Source organism: Cavia porcellus, unplaced genomic scaffold (assembly GCF_034190915.1).
Source record: "Cavia porcellus strain 051 isolate PalLab524CR breed Dunkin Hartley unplaced genomic scaffold, mCavPor4.1 scaffold_2, whole genome shotgun sequence".
Lineage (NCBI taxonomy): Eukaryota > Metazoa > Chordata > Mammalia > Rodentia > Caviidae > Cavia > Cavia porcellus.
In genome coordinates this window covers 114,331,154-114,349,804 of record NW_026947485.1, presented here as the reverse complement: position 1 = coordinate 114,349,804, position 18,651 = coordinate 114,331,154, and the positions used below count along the sequence as shown (strand labels likewise).

Here is an 18,651-nt window from a genome sequence, read left to right as displayed (position 1 = left end):
TTCTTTTTATGTCTCAGCACCACCACAACTACAGACCTTTACCTAGAGGTAGTTAGGAGCCATTATGTATTCCATGGAAATCTACTTTAAGTCACTTTTCCACATAAAACAAGGATTCTTGGGCCAGGGATTTAGCTTAGAAGCACAAGCGCATGCCTGTTAAGCATAAGGTCATGAGTTTGAACACTAGTGCAAAAAATTATTTTTTACTTCTTCCTGCCACAAAACATGCTCTGTGTTCCAAGGAAGATGCAGAAGTAAACTCTTAGCTGACTGATTATATAGGGTATTTGATTTATTCATGGTCAGTTTGTTAATGGTAATTAATTCACTAATATGATTAGAAGTAAGAAGCCAGAACTCTGAAACTTTCTGAAAGCTATCCTACAATGAGAAAATGAGGCCCAAAATGCCAAAAGACCTTATGGGAAGCAAATGCCACGTAATCTGACCAGTTAAATTAAAGGGAATACAAAGAATCAAGTACAGGATTCTACAATAATGTCAGGGCCCAGTCAAAATATTTAATTAATAATTTGGCATGTGAATGGTCTCAATTTCCAATTGAAGACACAAATTCCAGATTGGGTGATAAAACCAAATTCAGTAGTGTAATGGATACAAGAAACATGACTAGTTCAAAAGAAAATCATAGATTACAAATTTGAAGGACAAGAAACCATATTCTACTGAAAAGTAAGAATTTCTATACAATTTTCAGGCAAAGAGATTTCAAACCAAGAAATATTCAAAGGTAGAAATAAGTTGGGTTTAATATTTAGATCAGTGGCAAAGCACCTGCCTGCCAAGTGTAAAGCCATGAGTTCTATTCCTGATATCAAGAAAAAAAGAAGGAAGAGATAATTTCACTGTTACTGGTTAATGGTACAGGTTATCCAAAAGCCTTAGCAATTAAAGCACGTATGCATCAAACATTAAAACACTCTACTTAATATAACAGAAATTACATAAAACACAAGTTATGTGAGCAAAAGAGCTCACATAAGCATTAATGTAATTGTGTCTGTGGGGGGGATTTCAGGATCTCACTGTCATAAATAAGTTTACCAGAAAAAAAAAAAAAAAAAAAAAAAAACAAACAAAAAAACAAAGAAGTTATCAGAGTTGGACAGAAATTTTCAAACCTGAAAGTATTAGTTGGTTCAACTCAACAATAAACAGAATAGCCCTTTTTCTTAGTGACACATGGACTATTTCCCTAAATAGACTAATAACTACCTATATAATTTACTTAAGTATATATCCATAATTGAGGGCCAGGAATTTACCTCAGCAGCATAAGCAACTGTCTGGGAAGTATGTGGTCATGAGCTCATCACCAGTACCAAAAAAAAAAAAAAAAATAAAAATACCCAACAACAACAACAAAATACTTACATGTTATTGAAATTGATCACACAAATATTATTAGGTTATAGTACAAACAGAAATAAAAATAAGAAAATATGTACACATACAAAGGTGAAACAACATATTTCTGAATAACAATGGATTTCAGAAGGAGGTGAAAAAAGTCAATTTCTGAAATCAAGCAATAATTTCAGTGCATGTAGTAGAATTTATGGTTGATACAGAAAATCCTATTAAGAACAAAGTTTATAGCTACAATTTTCACAAATGAAAAATGAGCAAGTCCAAATAAATAGATTAAAAATGAAACTGAAGATATCATTAAAACAAGAACAAATTGCATGGTTCTAATTACTCATATATGAAGAAATCATAGAATTTTAAAGGATTAAAAACATGCTCTAGGGGGTACAGGGAAGATGGTGGATTGATAGGTAGCAGGATAGAGAACCTCTCAGAAAAACAACTCAGATGCTAGAATTTAACACCATGGAGAAGACCAGACGAAAGGAGATGGATTTTCATGACCCAGAAAGAAACTGAGGGAAAAGGAAAAGAAATAAAGAAAAGAAACAAAAATGTGGACAGAAGGCTGGAACCAGATGCACCCTCACCAGTCTGAGCTGTGCTGGGTGTGCCTTGGAGTCAGAAGATTCACGGTCATGCTAAAGTTGTGGTAGTGAAGAAATAGGGAGTTGGTGAGCCCAAGGCCCTTGGTGGGAGGATACAGAGAAAGGGGGAGTAGAACCAATATGGAGAGCTGCATGAACCTGTTGTGAGTGCTAGGAATTGGGTCCCATGGAGGGGATGACCAGATGGACACCATATTCGAGTTGGGCAGGAAGGGACTGAACCTGGAACTGCAGTGGAATCAGTCAGCCACTCTTGGCTTAAAGAGGACTGGTGGGAACCACTTGGACTGGGTTACACCTCTGGTTGGGACCCAATAGCCAGGGACAAAACTGTCCCAAACCCATGACATCTGCACAGCACAAACTAATATGCTGAAGGCACTCGCTGGTTGACTGGTTCAGAGGAGAGGGGCCAGCCCGCATCATCCCTGCATGTACCTCACAGATTAACAGTAAACTGGAGAGGGCAGCAATCCCCTAGACAGCATGGTTCAGAAAAACCGTAAGCAATACAGAAAGGGCCTGAGATCTCCACCATACAGCTGTCTGAAAGACACTAGAAGCATAACAAGAGAAAGAAACAAGAAAAAGCCTCCAGCCATTGACGCAGGGAAAATAAGTCCAGAAGAGATAAATACAGAAGAGATCAAGGGCAGCAAATATGCAATATCAGATACAGCATCAGCAGACACAAAGAAATATCTTCATGACCTCATAGATGAACTCAAAGTTGAAATTTTAATTCAAGATATAAAATGATTAATAAATGAGATGCTATGCACCCTTCAAGAAGACACAGATAGAAGAATAGAGGAACCCAGGAAAAGAAGAGAAACCTTTGATGAGGAATATAAAAAAATCTAGAATACATGAAACAGATCAAAAAACATTACCAGGAAATTAAAAACTCCATTGAAAGCTAACAAAATTCCTCAACAGAAACTAAAGTTAGACTTTCAAAACTTAAAGACAGATTTTCAACATGTAATTGTTAAAGCAAAGATATCTTAAAAATAACAAGTAACCAGGAAGTAACAATACAAAGGCTAGAAGATGACAAAAGGATCTATAACTTAAGAATAAAAAGTGTGAGCCAAGAAGCAGGAGTAAACACAAATGAAATACATGGGCTATTCACAGAAATAATTAAGGAAAACTTGCCAAGCATAGGAAAAAGAAATGATATTCAGATATATGTGGCATACAGACCTTCAGCCACCTACAGTCAAAACAGATCTACACACAGACATATAATAATCAAGATGCCAGAAATTCATTACAAGAATAGAATATTAAAAGTGATCAGAGAAAGGAAACATCACCTATAATGGAAAACCCATCAAAATCATGACTATTCTCCACAAAAACTATTGAATCAATAAGAGCTTGGAATGAAGTATTCCAATCCCTGAAAGAAAATAACCTCCAACCCAGATTGGTGAACCTTGCAAAAGTGTGTCTCAAAATTAATGGAGAAACAAGATGTTTCCATGACAAAGAGTAACTGAGGAAGTTCAGAACCACCAATCCAACCCTACAAAAATTACTGAAGGGCATTCTAGAGAGAGAGAAAAAAATCATTAAGATTCTAGCAACAGAGGCAGAGAGGCCTTAATGAATGAGGCAGACAGTGTAATGGGAGAAAAGTAGACAACCAACAGCAGAAAAATAGCATAGCAGAGATCAGACAGAGATGACTTCCTATAATCTCCAACACAGGTGGCCTTGATATACTAATAAAAAGAAACACAGGCAGTGCAGATCAGGAGATAGGGTCTATCAAAATGCTCTGAATAGGAAATATAATCTACCTGAAAGAGGTTTAATGAATCAAAACTCAAAGATTAGAAAACAATGCTTTATGTTACAGGAAACCAGAGAAAAATATGGAAAGCTTATCTAGTAGCTGCAGATAGATTGGAAAGTCATGTCACTTCTGTGCAGTGGAAAACCACTCAGCTATAAGTAAGGAAAATTTTAAGGCTTTAGTAGGTAAAGGAATACAGTTCAAGATCAAGCTCAGGGGCAAAAAGGTTCAGAACCACTTAGACAGATAGCTGGTTGCCCCCCCTAATCTAAAATCTAATGAAGTTAGTGGGACTTAAAATGTACAAAGCATTTTGTGAAAGTGAAAGAGGAGGAACTGTCTAAAAAAGGATGGCAGAGGACATTGTTAATAGTGTATCAGGATTTAAAAGCCACATTAGTCTTATCACTCTGTTTAGTTTGATTTTTTTTTTTTCTGTTCCAGTCTGCCTACTCATACTAGAGTTGAGGGCACAGACAGCTATCCCCAAAATAGCAGTATATACTACAGCAACTATTCTTAATATTCTATTAACTTAAACTGAAGCCCTGTATTACTTACACTGTCTTACTATGACTGATCTTATTTGAAGCTGGTTTGTCTTGACTGGTTTTATTCAAATTTGGTATGCTTAATAGTATCAAGTCTAAGAATAGAGGCAACTACTCTGCAGATGATAGGATGTAATAAGATAACCATTTGAGTTTGATCATTAACTGCTTTTGAAGTCCTATAATGACTCCAATGTTTTGTTTTTGTTAACAGTGCTATGTAGTGCTATGTTCAATTATATTATGCCTGATGATATATGCAATTCTATTGATAATAACAAGAGACATCATAGTATACTATAGATCACCTAGTATTATGGTTTTATGTCTTTTTCATTTCATGTTTTTTTCTAGGAATTTATTTTGTTTTCTGGTTTTGATTTATTTTTCCCTCGAATACAGAAAGGATAGGTATACAGGCATAGATTCACGAATATGTAGGACTTCTAAACAGTTTATGAGAATAAATTTATAATGCACAATGTAATGAACAGATACCCTGAAGAAAAAGAGACACTAAGATACCCAGTGCTAATTCCATAGTGCATGATATAAAATCTAGCAATACTATTATTCTCTGTCTAGAGTGATATTAGTCTGTTTTTTTGTTTTTGTTTTTGTTTAATTTCAACATACATAAAGGTATGGACAGCTATTTTGAAGAGAACAAGAGACATTATAGCAGCCATTGTTCATTTCCCTATTGTCTGGTCTTGAAGACCAAAAATGCATGCATCATCCTGTTCTGATCAGTTTAGTACTATTTTGTTCAGTATGAATTCACTGTGTGTAAAGACATGGACAACTATTTAGAAGAAAACAAGAGACAATATTATAGACTGTGAAGATCTCCGGTGGTCTTGCTTTGAAATCTGTGTTTATTAAATTGTTTTCTTATGATGTGTTTTGTTCTGTTTTGTTATGTTTAATTTTGCCTTCTTTAAAATAAAATTTTAAAAATGCTTTGGATAGGAAGAGTAGCTCTGAAAAAGTTTGTATTTAAATTCAATTCTTGGTTTGTTCTCTTAATTTTTGCAACTTATTTTTTAATTTTCTATTCAGAGCTCAGAGATTCAGCAACATGATTGTAATGTTAACAATAATATCTACAGTAGTGACCTGCAAATGTGTCCCTCAGAAGCAAATATTTATAATTTACAAAAAAAAAATTTGAAATCTATACCATTGTAAAATCAGAGTGGAAAGCAAGAGTCTTGGTACCTGTGAGGGTGATTCTGTACACAGAGATGATGAGGTTAGTGATGGAGACTGGATCTGCGGCTGCTGTTCAGTACCTGCTTTAGGCCCAGCCGTGCCCTCAATGTGCACTGTCTGCTCCTCAGAGACAGCCTGCGGTCATCCATGCTTGCTTCTCTGCATGCTCATAGCAACCTTAGTACCCAAATTTACCTGTGCTGAGTGTTATTGGCTAGAATTTAATCAGGGTTTCACCATAAACATTATCTGGTGGCATATGTTCTAAAAACATTAAGTCACTTACGTATGTATTGAATTTTTATGTGTTCATGAAATGTCTTCCCATCCACTGACTAGTTTATGTATGAATGCTAATGCGTCATTGTGGAAATGCAGAGAGATAGACCATTGATTCACTCAAGCACAAAAACTATTACTGGGTACTTCACACTTCATAAAATAAAATGGCTCTCCACACTATCTCACATATTGAAAACAAATGCTATGCCATTATAAATTGAGATCGTTTAGTCCTAATTGCAGAAAATAATTTAGATTCCTATGGAATCCTTGGGTCTTCCTCCACAAATCTGTTGTGGAAATGCTTGTAGAGAAGGAAACTGAAAAGAGCTCCTGCACAGGCCATAAGAACTCACCTCACTGACCCCCTCTGCCAGCCAAGTTGCTAAAGGACTTGTTTTACAATGAATTCAGTGACCTGAGTCATCTTTGTTCTCAGTGTGAGTGTACTTACACCTACATAACTGAGGCAGGTCAGTTCATGGGAATTTCTGGAGCGGTAGGATGTTTCAGATCGCAGGGGAGAGAACAGTGCTTCAGATTTCTGAAAAACCAGAGAGATCCTGTCATGAACTTGAGAACTGAGCATTTATTTTATATGAATTGGTGTTTGACAGCTTATTTCATTTAGAGGCTCTTAACATTACAATCTGGGGTTTCTTAGAAAACTCCCTGCACAATTAAAGCAGAGTCTTTGTAAATTCACAGTCTTCCTGCTCCGCCATTCATGATCAGAACAAGTGCAATGAAAGCAGCCTTACTGTAAAGATCTGTCTTGAGAATCCCCTGTGTAAAATGGAGCACATGTTGGGGCCTGTGTTGCGGTGAGAACTGCATGATGCAGACTTTGGGGGGCACTGCTCCTTTGTTCTCACCTCTTTCCTTTAGTCTCCTTGTGATCAGGAAAGGCTCACATGGTGGTTCAGGGTTTTCTGCTGTGACAAGGAGACCATGATGGAAAAGTCTATGCATTTTATTCACAGGACACAGACCTCAGTCACCACCTCAGTATATTTTCAATAGAAAGTGAGATGGTTTCTGCAATGAACTAACGCATTTTGACTCAAATGGTAACACAGAATTCATTTTGATCATGGCAGCATTTGTAGAATTTTACACCTGATGGAGAACTTGTACCTGATTTACTCTTCAGACTCTGGGGCTGTTTCACTGTAACCAAATTCTTCTAGCAGGAATTGTATCACTGAACATAAGACAAAATTTTCATTTGCTTCTGTTTCAACCATATTTTTCTGTCAAGGTATTTGTATTTGTCTCAGGTTCAAGTGAAATGAAAGTAAAATTTAGAGGTAAATGGTGCACAATAACATGCAAAAGTAAATTGTTAATAAAACATAATTTTATTTGAGATGCAGCACGATTTTCACATACTCTCTCAATCATATATCACCTTAGAAAATTTATAGTTCAGAAATTTATCTTCTTTTATTCATTCTGTATTTGATTATTATAGAGTGGAATTACATTATTTCAGAATCCCTATGTAAAGATGTTAGAAAGATAATTACATTATCATGAGATGAATACACATATTTGTATTTATTTGCATGAATATACATGCCTATGTGTGTTATCATATATGTTGGTAGTAGTATGTGCGTGAGTATTTATATTTACATATATGTATATTTGTGCATGCATGTGTATACCTGGATAGGAGGTGTGCTAGAACCATTCACCTATAATCTCTGCATCTCAGGTTTCTCCCTTATAGAAGGTCATGGTAAGCATCTCCCTGGAGGGAATACTATCAGGATTAGACCTAGTCGTACCCTGAATAAACCCTGTCACTCTCCTTGCGACAGCATGTGAGGACGAGCTGCAAAGTCTATACCTTCTTCTGTCCTCTCAGCCAGGCCTGAGTCCTGAGCCACAGCCTGCTGCTTCTGTGTAGCCTGACCTGATCCTCAGCGTCCTCCTGTGTACTCTGTCCTCCAGTGTGAACATGGGCTCTGCTGAGGTCCACAGTCCTCATCTGGAGGGGCAGATGAGGAATCAAAGTGAGTGGGAATTTGTGAAATGGGATTCATATATATTGATCCCATATTCACACACCCATGCATTCACACACACACACACACACACACACACACACACACACACACACACACACACATTTGTACAGAAATGTTTATTTGCCCTATGTAAACAAATGCTTGATGCCTGAGGCCGCTCCTGTGAGAGGAACAGTGTTCCAGTTCTGTGTGCAGAGTACCATGCGGGCCTGCATTGTGATGCTGTGTCCTGGGCCATGGAGGATCAAAGATACGGTATAGAATATCAGATATGGTATAGAAATTACTTTTCTGTGTTATCCTCTTCTTGGAATTCTGTAAGAAACTGTAACCGTCTTTTCATGGAGAATGTGCCTCTGACAGAACTGTTCATAAAACACGTGATAGAAACTGTATTACTGTCAGTGCTTTCTACTGCTGCAAATTGAATTTCTTATGTAAATTAAGCATGATTACATCAGTTTGCTCTCCAAATGATTCTGATGAAATTTATATAAACATGTTCTAGTAACTTTTTCTTGGAGTGTTTTATGTAATGCTCTCCATGTTTAGATGTGTAGTAGAGATGTTTCCATAGCAGTTTTCATGCAAGCTGATTCTCCAGATCCACAGGGCAAAAACACAACTTCACTTGCATTCCATAAACAACCTGTGGTGTGCAAACACAGTGGAATGCTCAGTTTTCACAGGAAACAATGTTGACATAGGACATGCGATGGACAAATACTAACAACCTTGTCCCAATATGTTCTAGTGTTTTAGACTTCCAAAGATCTAAAGACAACAGCACGTAAGTTTTTCCAACATGCCTCAGGATGGCAATTTCATTAATAATCTGTAATATCAGACTTCTACTGTTAAAAATTAAATTTCTTACATGAATGAAACATGATTGCATCTGCCTGCTATCATAGTGATTCTAATCAAATTACAAAAACTAGCATGTACTCATGATTTTTTTGCAAATTTTCGCAGATTAAAAAATAATGGAATGGGGCTGGGGATTTAGCTCAGCGGCATAAGTGCCTGCCTTGCAAGCAGGCAGTCGTGAGTTCGATTCCTGGTACCGATAAAAACGAAAAAGACAAAAAAAAAAAAAAACAAAATGGAATGTAAATGTTTCCAACATGACACAAAATACTGCCTTAGTTATATTAAAATACATTGGGAATCTACACTTAGTGTAATGTTGTATATTTAGTGGGGGTTGTTTCTTTATAGTAAGATACTTAGGGAAAGCTTACTACTTTAATCATTCCTATGTGCATGATTCTATAGAACTAAGTATTTCACAACACGATATATTTTTTTTACAAACTATACATCTCCAAAATCTTTCTATCTTAGTGAAATGAAGTGTGTAATTAGCAAATATCACCTCTCTGCTTCCTTCATCCAGTCCCTGCAGACCTTCAATTCACAACTGATTTCTTTGCCTTTAACCATAGAGCATACTTCATGGTACGAATTTACACAACATATGTCGTTTTGTAACTGGGCTCTTTTACTTAAGACAATGTTACCAATGATTATCCATCTTATAGCGTGTGTCAAGATTTGTTCTCTTTGAAATCTGAGCATTCCATTGTGTATTCAAAGAATTCTTTATGGCTACGTCTGTGGATGAACAATTAAATTGTCTGTGCCTTGCAGAAACTGTAAATTATGCTCTTATGAAAATGACTGTGAATACCCTAGTACATATCCAAATGTGGAATGACCAAAATGTATCAAAATTCTATTCCATTTTTGGAGCCATTGTAATATTTTACCCTGTAATTGTATTGTTTCCCTCAAAACACTGACAAAAGTATTCAGTTTTTCTGTCTTTGTCAAGTATATGTATTTATTCCAATTTTGTGTTTCTTTAATAAAGATTTTCCTGCTGAATGTGCGGTGCTGTCCCATCTCAGGTAGATTTATGTCTCCTGGGTTCCCCCACAGCACCTTTCACTGTGTCTGTTGTCTACCTGCTTGTGCAGGAAGAAGCTGGAACAGGAAGAGTAGTGGTCAGCACTGGAGACAAAAGTGCGAAGGACCACAACTTTATATGAAAGGTGTGGGGCACCAAGGACACATTAAGACTTCCGAACACAAGAGACTTCTAAAGGCCCCTGATGTAACACAAGTTAGAGGAGGGTTTGGGGGCAAAACTAACAACACAGGTGCATACCATGTGCAGTATTAGAGGTACATCTGAAAAAATAAATATCTAATATTAAATCATATAGAACTTATAAAACATTACTCTTAATATGGACAGCTATTATGGGTGCCTTTATAAGTATTTTCAAGCGTATGTGCTGATCAAAAACCAGAGAATGATGTCATATAAGTCAGCACATTGCTGTGCAGCACATACATCATTAAAGTTATAATAAACAATTATTCGATCAATTTTAAGGTTTCTTACAAACTTCATAAATTTATTTTGTAAATTAGAGTCTTAGTAAATAAATAATTTTTACTTATTCAAAATCAACACAAAATTGAATAATAAATGAAAAATATCACAAACAACTTGCACTAGGGAATTTGTCAAACTTGAATTGATCTGTATGTATTCACTGCTATGTCTCTCTTTAAGGTTAAACAATAGGAACACACCATGGAAAATTACACTCAGACCTCCATTGACTTCATCCTCCTGGGCCTGTTCCCCCTTCACGGGTTGACATTGCCCTCTTCATGCTCATCATCCCCATCTTCCTATTGGCCCTGGCTGGAAACCTGGCCATGGTACTGCTCATCCTCCTGGATGCCCACCTCCACACTCCCATGTATGTCCTGCTCAGTCAGCTCTCCCTCATAGACCTCATGTACATCTGCACCACTATCCCCAAGATGACTTCTGACTTTCTGTCTGGAAACAAATCCATCTCCTTCATTGGGTGCTGGGTTCAGAGTTTCTTCTTCACAACTTTAGTAGGTTGAGAAGCACTGGCCCTGATATCCATGACCTATGATGGGCATGTGGCTATCTGCTTTCTTCTGCACTACCCCATCCACATCAACAGTAAGATGTGATGATCCTGGGATCTTTGGCAGGGGGTGGTATCAATGCCAGTGCTCCCACATCTTATGTCTTCCAAATTCCTGATTGTCAATCCAGAGCTATTAATCATTTCTTCTGCAATGTCCCAGCCGTGCTGACTCTGGCCTGCGGAGACACTAGGGACTATGAGTGCATGGTGTTTGTGAGCACCAGTCTAGTTCTCCTGTTTCCTTTCCTGAGTATTCTGCTCTCCTCTGGCCAGGCCCTTCTCTCTGTCTACAGCATGTGCTCACAGGAGGGCAGGAAGAAGGCCTATTCCACCCGCAGCACCCACCTCACCGTGGTGACTTTCTACTATATACCGTTCATCTACATGTATCTCCACCCAAAGTCCCTCTGCTCTCCAGCAGAGGACAAGGTCCTGGCTGTCTTCTACTCAATCCTCACCCTGATGCTCATCCCTGTGATCCATAGCCTGAGGAAAAAGGAAGTGATGGGAGCCCTGGGAAGAGTGACTCAGAGAATCTGCTCTGTGAAAATGTAGGCAATTTTTTGCCTCAATATGTTGAAGAATGGATAGCCACCAGAAAATAGTTTATGACATGACCTCAGGAACTAAAACTAATCTTTAAGTTTTAAGGTCTTAACATATGATATAACAATTATGTATTCTGGTGGGTATTTTTTTTTTGTTTTGTTTTTTGCTTTTTTTCTTCCAAAATAATGAGCTTATATTTTTGATTAGTAGCAGGATATTATTTTATTAAACTAGATAAATGCAAAAGAAAATGAGAAAATCATTAAAATGCTTCAGAGCATGAAACTTTATTAAATACTTTGTTGACTTTTTAACTTAACACAGTAAATCACATTTCTGTCAACCTTCAGAATCCTCCATCTTATTTAAAGACAATTGTCCCTTCATTGTTGCCCCTCTTTGAGCAGTTCTGGGCTCTTTCCTGTCATTATTTGAGTTGTTGTGGCCCCCTTATGTACTGAATTAGTTCAAACCTTCAGTCTTTAGTGGTTCTTCTGACAATGGAGAAGATTTCAAATTTGCATAGTGCCATAGCGGGTGAGGAAAGTGGAAAAAAAATACCCTTTTGCGTTTTCCTATCACATGGCACCAGACGGCAGAATTCACTGTATTTTTGCCACATCTAACGACATCACAAAGAGACTGAAAGAACTATATCAGAGGTGAAAGGAGTCGAGGGTAAATACGTTTGAAGCAAGGGCAAGAATTTTGAAAGGGAATGAAGTCAATTTGCTTTGTTATGATCACTTTTTAAAACATTTAAGCATTTTGCTATATTATGAATACCTCCTGAACTGTCATGATTCCAGGTTTTTTATAAATTAAATTTCATAAACTAGCCCAAGATATGCTAAATGTTTGTAATGCCCAGATCTAACTGAACACTAAAAGTATTTTCCCTGTTATAAACTAATGAAACTGAAGTTGTTCTGTGTACTTTCTAAATATTTTACTCCCTTCATTTTGGTTTACTTTGGGAGCACACTCTTATGGCATAGTTCATCATTTTCTTTTTGTTGAAATACATATAGTAACTAAAACAATAAAGACAATGTTGAAAGTTTCCTTGATATTCAGATGTGTCACTCAGAAAGAATAGGATGGGGTCTATATTTTTTGTGACACATAGCCGAGATTTCCCTGATTTGATCCCACAGAAGTTAGATAGTAAAACATCTTCCTAAAGCTTAGTAAAGGCATCTGGAATATGCCAACTCATTCTGCATTTTAACTTCATGTAAAAAGTAAATTCTATGCATGTCTGAGTATTTCTATTAGAATCAACATTATGTGACAAGAAATGAAAAGAAAAAAGTATAGGAAGTAAATAGGGAAAAGACTTTATTATACCAACTATAACAGCAGTGGTGACTGATATGTCCCTCAGGCTGACAGAGAGATGCACACCTGAAGATCTGTGACTGAACAGATGACAAGAGCATGACCATGACCATCATTGAATAACTGAAAAGTTGTATTGCAAAATTCAAGAGTAAGACTGGTTTCTTCCAATTCTTATGAAGAAAAATTTGTCATAGCAAAACGTTCTATGTAATATAATATGAAAAGGGCACTAATTTCTTCTTTGTGAAAATGTTACATCCTCTCACTTGTGATGCTACAATTTGGGAAAAAAAATAAGTATTGCTGTTGATGCTGACCATGAATCTCTAAGTACTTACTAAGCACTGAGTACATTTTGGGAGACAAAAACACTCCCATTCCATCCAAAGCAGGGAAAGAGTAGAGGAGATGGAAGTCAGGCTCATCCACGTGTGCTTTCACTGCTATAAAGAGACTCCATGTATAAGGTTCTCCTTCTCGGATCTTTACCATTTTAAAGACTGGATAATCTGAACTTGTACATTCACTCTCTGCTTTCCTCCAGGACTTGGTTATGTCTGCTACACTTCTCTTTGTAGTAATCAATGAAAATAGAATTTGGAACCTTGTATTGTCAGCTAGTGTCATTAACTGAAAGCTGAGAAGTGAGGTCATCCCAATTTGAACAGGACCCTAAATGCTCTAAAATGGATGAATCTTTAAAGAGTGACCATTACAGGGAGAATCTGCTCTGAACTTTGCAGCAATGGGCAGTTTCCAGTGCACATCTGGGAATGAGGCATGAAAGGTGCTGCCCCTCCCAGAATGGGAGTGATCAGAAACCCTGAGACCAGAGGCTGAGGTCCTCTGTGCACTGGGTGTGCTTCCCTCCACCACATTCATCCTTCCAAAGACCACATCCTTGGTGTTGCCCTCTCTCAAGGTGAAGTCTAGATTATGAGACGAATGCATCAAACTCACTCTGTCTCAGCTGCACCTATGATCAAGGCGAGGTGAACAGGATGGGAAATCTGTCATGAACATTGCCAGGGCGCTTCCCAGAATGACCACTGCTCCCTAGTTTATTTTTAAAATAATAATCCCTGTGCACCAATATTTATATGCATTTTACATAGCTTCTAAATGATTTTTTGTTATTTTAATCTATCATAACTTCCTACAACACATACAAAATGCACCAATAGCCCATGAGTCAGTAAAATATCTCTGAGGTAAAACACAGCTAGAGCTGACAGGGCCAGTTACATGTAAGCACAGTCAAACCCCAAGCAGATGCTGTCCCCACGACAGGATGACCACTGTCCTGGCCGCATCACTGTTCCTGTATTACTGCACCCCTTCTGCTGACCCCAATGTGAGGGTGTGGTTGAAATCAGTCTCTGCCCCAGCATCTAGAGAATCCATCTGTGCACTTACAGACACAGGAAGGTCCCACCACCTCCTCCAGCCAAGCTGAGCTCTGTGAGGAAGAAGGTTCCTGTGGGGAGCAAATCCTGCTGTGCTGCTTCCTCCTGGAGAGCTATGGGGAGAAGCAGGGCAGAAACACAGTGTGAGGGGAGCCTGAGATTTTCCAATGGGGCAATGATGGAGACCCTGAAAGTACAATGGCACACATTCATTTCTCTATAGCCAAATGGATATGTTGGAAAACATTGCATGATTCATGCTGAAACCATTGAACTCTGAAGTAGTTCTATTAGTTTATCTGCTTAATAGCTTGCTTTTGCCATGGGTAATGTGTGTGACAGGTAGATTCCCACTCTAATCTCCACCCTAAGCCATCACATGAGATTTTCAATAGAACTGATAGATTTGTAGTTTTATTGTTTCTAAAAATTATGATAATTAGGTAAAATGTAATAAGGAAACTTTGCTATTATATATTAACTGTAAGACGTGAGCTGTAGGCGACCTAAGGCAATTCCTTCTCATGCTCTGTGACCCAGCTTAGGGAAATGCCAGTCATCCATGGAGATACATTTAAGGTGGAATTTTTTCCTCAAAAGAAAATGTGTAACACTGCAGTTCATTAGGAAGAAATCAACTGGTCCTGCTGAAACACTTCCCTTGCATCATAGAATTTAACCCATTTTCAGGAAATGGAGGTTTTTACTGATGAAGGTCAGGGCTCAAACATGACAGTGAGCCTTTCTGCCTCTTGGCAGTTCTCAGTTGAATGAAATGCAAAGTGGAACACAACTGCAAGACTGCTATACTGGAAACACATAAACAAACTCATCTGCAGTCAAGAGAGGTCTAATACTGAGGAAAAGTGACAGGGCCAGACTCAGTAACACCGGCCCAATTTCTGGGCACAACAAGTAATATAAGGTGAGAAAACTGAAAGCTCTAAGGCAGTGAGAAAAAATGAGGAAGATCCTGTGTCAGAACGAAACACCATCACACTTATGATAGAAACAATACACAGGGGTGGGGTGTTGCTCAGCCTTCCCTGCTGGCTCAGGGTCCCAGTATCCATCCCCAGCACTGCAAGGGCAGCACTAGATGAAGGATGGCAGGGTCTCTTTGGGCCATGGGAACCGGACCTGGAACTCTGCAAGCTAGAACGATACCCAGTATGGGCCTGAGGAGAGGTCCTGCAAAGAGGCCAGTCAGAGTTCCAGAAGGACACTAGCTGACCTCATCCCTATGGCAACCATGGATCTTTGATTCACAAGTGGACCCTTTCTCAGCAGAACTTGCACCATACTGTTTGATCAAATCTGCGTGCCTATATCTGGAAATCAGAGAAAAGATTTTGAAGATAACAATATGCAATATAAATATCACTGTTACTTTCCTATTATCTTGTTTTGAAATTTGATATTTTAATTTTTCTATCCACCATAAAATAAATAGAAAGCAACAAATAATAAATGATGGGGACTGTTGGGAACACTGTGGGAATCAACATGGAAATTCCTCAAAAAACAAGGAATATAGGCTTTATTTGACCCAACTATTTTCCTGCTAAGTATCACCCTAGAAGAACTAAAAACATCATACCACAGTGATATATGGGCACCCATGTTTATAGCAACACGATTTGTAATAGGTAAATCTTGGAAACAACAGAACTGCCCATCTTTAGAGCATACTGTAAGTGAAGTAAATCAGATCCATATGTATAAACATCAGATTTTCTCACTGGTGTGAGAAACTGAATGAGTAAAATAGATCCGAAATATACAATAGTTACTGTGGCTAGGGAAGAAACTGTTGAAAAGAAAAGGCAAACTGTGGTGGCGCAAAGAGAAAAAAGAAGAAAGGAAAACAAAAAGAAATATGTATACATGAGATAGTCAAGGCAGTTACACAGCTAGTTCCTCTTAGTCCAGTGAAAAGTTTGTGCTTATATTGTTTGGACAAGATATTCTGTCTGTATCTTGTACTCTGAATAACTTCTATGAAGACAGCAACACACAGTAAAATCAAAACATAGTGACACATTCATGTGATCCACAGGATGCTTTATAAGTATGTAAAATATGTGGTTCCTTAAGACTTTGAGGTATAACAATATTCAGAGAAGCTCCCCACTGAGTTGACCTGTCACACATCTAGGAACATTCGTTTTTTTAAGCCAGATGGGGCTCCTTCCCCAGCCTTGGTCCAGGGCCAGCTTGTCTGCTCTGGACTTGCCCTCTGTTGTCCAAGTCCCTGTGGACTTTCTCAAGTGAGTACATATGGAGAAAGCAGAGCACCTCCATGCCAAAATGACATGGATTCCTGAGTATCTGAGTGTCCACACAGGTGTCCCTGCTGAGGAACACAGGGATAAGAGGTGAGCGAGTGGGCTTCTTGGAAAACATTCAGAGAGGATTTTCAGGAAATACACCTTTCTTCACGAGCAATGCATGAGACTATGATCAGCCACCCTCATCTGGATCTGTGGTAAGAGATGAGGAGCCCACAATAAATATACGCTTATGGGTAGTTTCACATGAGACTCAGACTCTTTAGAAAGTGTGTAAAATATAAAAATATGGGAATACAAAATTTTAAAAGTAGAAATTTTACATGACAATTTCAAAAGAAATGTTATTTGGTTAACATGACTTCAAGCGAATCTTTTATGAATAGACAGGTGCTGCAGAATAGATAGGGATTTTTCTCCAAACAGATGCAGTAAACCTGCTCTTTAAATATTTTAAAGTATTTAAAAATATACATTTGGCTTTATATCTAAAGAAAAATTATCAAAAATGTGGAAGAAGATGAGTGTAATTTTGGATATCTCACACAAATGGAGAGTGAAATCATTTGGTAATCTAGACGATGGCTGATGATTTCTGTAAATTACCTACCTTGCATATAAATACAGTAAAATTGAAATATATACATTAAATGATCCTCTCCTCTTTAAGCAGGGCTACTCTAATAATAATGATATGATAAATGCATATTAAAATGTTATTTAAATTTAAATGACATTTCAAAATTTGAGATGTTATTGTTTCTTGCATGAACCAATACATTCACAGATTAAGCCACTTTTCTACATAAATACTCTGCATAAAGGAAGAGCAGGGCTTTCCTGCTTATACCTGTGTTGCATCTTCTGGGAATGGAAAACATTGAGAGCAAGTTAAAAGTTCTTTAATTTGAACTTGCTTACATGAATTGTTTTCTCCCAGAGTAGTGGTATTTTCATGTAACTACATGAGGTGTTCAAATAGAGGTCTACTGCTTAGCAGGACTCCTCTTGGTCACTGGATTTCTGACAGTGAAAACATTCCATATCCAATCCACCATTGCACGTTTAATTACACACTAACTCTAATTTTGCACAGTGAGTGCAATAATCTGTGTCAGAATGCTGAAGTTCCCTGATGAAATCACTGTAGGATTCCAGGCACATTCTCTACAGTTTCACAGCTAGAAGCACTTTTCATACTGATTTATAAACCTGCTCCTGAGTGTGCAGGGAGCTGGTGCCTCTGTGATAATCGTTCTGCGTGGGAGAGGGGCCGATGGGCCCGGGCTCCCGTGGAATCTGAAGGAGGTCACACGTGAGAGTCCGGATCCCCATTAGAGCTGTGGAACAGAACTTTCCTCACTTCCCGCTTTCACTTGAGAGTAAAGGGTAATAGTGCGCGTTCTAAACTTAAAGCTCCCTGTTGGAAGCATCAGATCATCCCAGGGTCCTGAGGTAACCCAGGACCCACCATCCTCAGACCCAAATCCCCCATGCTGACCTTCCTGTATGACCTCAGCACTGGGTCTTCTTCCTGCCCTGCAGCCACCTGAGTGCTCAGCTAAACCACAGCGACCCCTGAGCTAGAAAATCCAATGTGTCTTATTAAAGGGCCACAGCAGAGGAATCTGGAAAGGCCTGTGAGGCAGGAGGAGGACAAGAGCAGAGGCGGTGACCTCCGGGAGTCCTGCAGACAGGCCCTCAAGGGTGGGCCTCCCACTCCACGGTGCGCGCTCCCCTGTGCTGCCTCCTGCAGGCTGGGAGCAGCTCCTCATCCCCGCCTGCAGGAGAGAGGAAAAGAAAGCCAGCCCCATGCAGACAAATGCACCTTCCTGCAGGTGGGCGAAGCGGAACTGTGCCAGAGTCTGTGCATCCAGGTTACAGAACAGGCAGACCTGAGCTCAGCCACAGCACCCGACTCAGTAATCTGCTTCCACGCGTCTCTCTGAGTTCCTGGTGCCTTTCATTTCCCACTACTATGGTTGCTGATTATTCACCTTGGAACTCAGGGCTGTGCACTGCGCAGGAGGAAGCATTACATATGCGCAGATCCCATTATGCATTCCAGATCTCTCCACCTACTAGAAGGGTTATCTTTCTGGCTTCTGCTTCGTTATACATGACTGAAAGCAGAGCTGTATTTTACATTTGAAAATCTATCACAATGTGTCACAAAACAATGT

General features: G+C 38.6%; 1 pseudogene; it reads left to right on the top strand.

Moving 5' to 3' along the window:
- Positions 1–10,502: 10,502 nt before the first annotated feature.
- LOC106025676 (olfactory receptor 2L3-like) lies at positions 10,503–11,433 on the top strand (annotated as a pseudogene).
- Positions 11,434–18,651: the final 7,218 nt, after the last annotated feature.